Source organism: Nyctereutes procyonoides, unplaced genomic scaffold (genome assembly GCF_905146905.1).
Source record: "Nyctereutes procyonoides isolate TBG_1078 unplaced genomic scaffold, NYPRO_anot_genome, whole genome shotgun sequence".
Classification (NCBI taxonomy): domain Eukaryota; kingdom Metazoa; phylum Chordata; class Mammalia; order Carnivora; family Canidae; genus Nyctereutes; species Nyctereutes procyonoides.
In genome coordinates, this window is record NW_026575052.1 from 50,027,014 (window position 1) to 50,029,995 (window position 2,982).

Genomic DNA, 2,982 nt, shown 5'->3' on the forward strand with positions numbered 1-2,982 from the left:
TTCTGAAAACAACCTAGAGAAACCTCCCAAGACTGTGGTTCTTCCCTTGGGTTAACTTGGCTGTTAGGTTCCCAAAGTCAGTATTGGAGAATTCCCTCATTTCTTGCCCAGCAGTGGTAATTCCTTTGGTCTTGGAGGCCCCAGAGGTTTTCAAACTCCCTGTTATGACCCTGCTAATCAGATGACAGGCTCTGGCCCCTGCCAATTTTTTTATAAAGATTTTATTTATTTATTCATGAGAGACACACACAGAGAGAGAGAGAGAGAGGCAGAGACACAGGCAGAGGGAGAAGCAGGCTCCACACAGGGAGGCCGATGTGGGACTCGATCCCAGGACTCCAGGATCACACCCTGGGCCGAAGGCAGGCGCTAAACCGCTGAGCCACCCAGGGATCCCCACCAATTTTTTTTAAAGATTTTATTTATTTATTCTTGAGAGACACAAAGAGAGGCAGAGACACAAACAGAGGCAGAACCAGATTTCCCACAAGGAGCCCAGTATGGGACTCGATCCCAGATTCCAGGATCATGCCCTGAACCAAAGGCAGACGCTCAACAGCTGAGCCACCCAGGCATCCCCCTACCAATGTTTTTATTTTTTTGATAGATTTATTGAAATATGATTCACAGACCACACAATTTACCCAAAGAGTACAATTCAGTGGCTTTCATTGTATTTGCAGAGTTCTACAACCATCATATCTGTTTTGGAATATTTTTGTCAGCACTTAAAAGAAATCCTATACTCCTTAGCCATTATCTCTCAACATCCACCCACCCACCCCACCCCTGCCAGGTACTCAAGCCTTTGCCAACCAATAGCCTATTTCTGTCTTTATAGATTTGTCTATTCTGGACGGTTCACATAATGTAATATGTGGTCCTTTGTGATTAGTTTATTCCACTTAGAATGAGTTTTCACGGTTTATCAGTATTGTTGCATGTATCAGTGTTTCATTCTATTTTATTGCTGAATAATATTCCACTGTATAGATATAACACATTTTGTTGATCTATTTAGAACTTTGGGTTGTTGAGTCATCTGAGTTGTTTTCACTTTTTGACTATTGTGAATAATGCTGGTATAAACATTGGTGTAAAGTATCTGTTTGCTTCCCTGCTTTCAATTCTTTTGGGCATATACTTAGGAGTGGGATTGCTGGATCAGATGATAATTCTATATTTAACTTTTTGAAGACTACAAACTGTTTTCAGGGTTGCTGCATCATTTTACATTCCCACCAGCAATGTGTGAGGGTTCCAACTTCTCTGCATCCTTACCAATACTTTTTTTTTTTCTGGGTACAGGATACTTTATTGATATTACATGACAAGGTAGGGCTCCCCAAGCCCCTCCCCTTCCTTGGGGTCTAGGATGTAAATCAGAGGTCAGGAGACTCTCAGTGTGTTGGGGGATTAAGTTGGGGCAGGGACTCCCCAGCAGCTGAGGGCCTCTCTCTTCCTCTTGTTCTTGCTGGGGCTGGTGGTCCACGAAGCTCTTACTCCTTGGAGGCCATGTGGACCATGAGGTCCACCACCCGGTTGCTGTAGCCGAATTCATTGTCATACCAGGAAATGAGCTTGACGAAGTGGTCATTGAGGGCAATGCCAGCCCCGGCGTCGAAGGTCGAAGAGTGGGTGTCACCGCTGAAGTCACAGGAGACAACCTGGTCCTCAGTGTAGCCCAAGATGCTCTTGAGGGGGCCCTCCGATACCTGCTTCACTACCTTCTTGATGTCGTCATATTTGGCAGCTTTCTCCAAGCGGCAGGTCAGATCCACAACTGACACATTGGGGGTGGGGACACAAAGGCCATGCCAGTGAGCTTCCTGTTCAGCTCAGGGATGACCTTGCCCACAGCCTTGGCGGCACCAGTGGAAGCAGGGATGATGTTCTGGGCAGCCCCTCGGTGGTCTAGCCACAGCTTCCCAGAGGGGCGGTCCACGGTCTTCTGGGTGGCAGTAATGGCACCCAGACGGTGGTTATGAGGCCCTCCACGATGCCGAAGTGGTCATGGATGACTTTGGCTAGAGGAGCCAAGCAGTTGGTGGTATTGCTGACAATCTTGAGGGAGTTGTCATACTTCTCGTGGTTCACGCCCATCACAAACATGGGGGCATCAGCAGAAGGAGCAGAGATGATGACCCTCTTGGCCCTGCCCTTCAGGTGAGCCCCAGCCTTCTCCATGGTGGGTGAAGACCCCAGTGGACGCCACAACATACTCAGCACCAGCATCACCCCATTTGATGTTGGCAGGATCTCACTCCTGGAAGATGGAGATGGACTTCCCGTTGATGACAAGTTTCCCGTTCTCAGCCTTGACTTTGCCGTGGAATTTGCCATGGGTAGAATCATACTGGAACATGTACACCATGTAGTTTAGATCAATGAACGAGTCATTGATGGTGACAATATCCACTTTGCCAGAGTTAAAAGCAGCCCTGGTGACCAGACGCCCAATACGGCCAAATCCGTTCACTCAGACCTTCACCATCGTGTCTCAGGGACGCAGCTGGCACTGCAGAAGATGTGGCTGTCTGTCAAATGGGGAGGAGCAGAGAGCCCTTACCAATACTTTTTATTTATAGCCATCCTAATGAGTGTGAATGGTATCTCACTGTGGTTTTGATTTGTGTTTTCTTGATGCCTAATGATGTTGAGCATCTTTTTGTGTACTTATTGTCCACTTAATGTATCTTCTTTATTATTTTTAAGTTCATTTATTTTTAAGTAATCTCTACACCCAACATCCACCGAACCGGGAATCATGCCCTGAACCAAAGGCAGATGTTCAACCGCTGAGCCACCCAGGTACCCCAGGGAGAGACAATCTTAAGCAGATTCCACTCTGAGCGTGGAGCTCCACTTGAGGCTTGATGCAAGGCTCCACATGGGACTTGATCTCATGACCCTGAAATCCTGATCCTGAAATCATGACCCAAGCTGAAATCAAGAGTTGGTTGCTTAACCGATTGAGTCACC

General features: G+C 47.1%; 1 pseudogene; it reads right to left on the reverse strand.

Annotated features, from left to right (window-relative positions):
- Positions 1–265: 265 nt before the first annotated feature.
- LOC129513367 (glyceraldehyde-3-phosphate dehydrogenase-like) lies at positions 266–2,588 on the reverse strand (annotated as a pseudogene).
- Between the last annotated feature and the right edge of the window lie 394 nt (positions 2,589–2,982).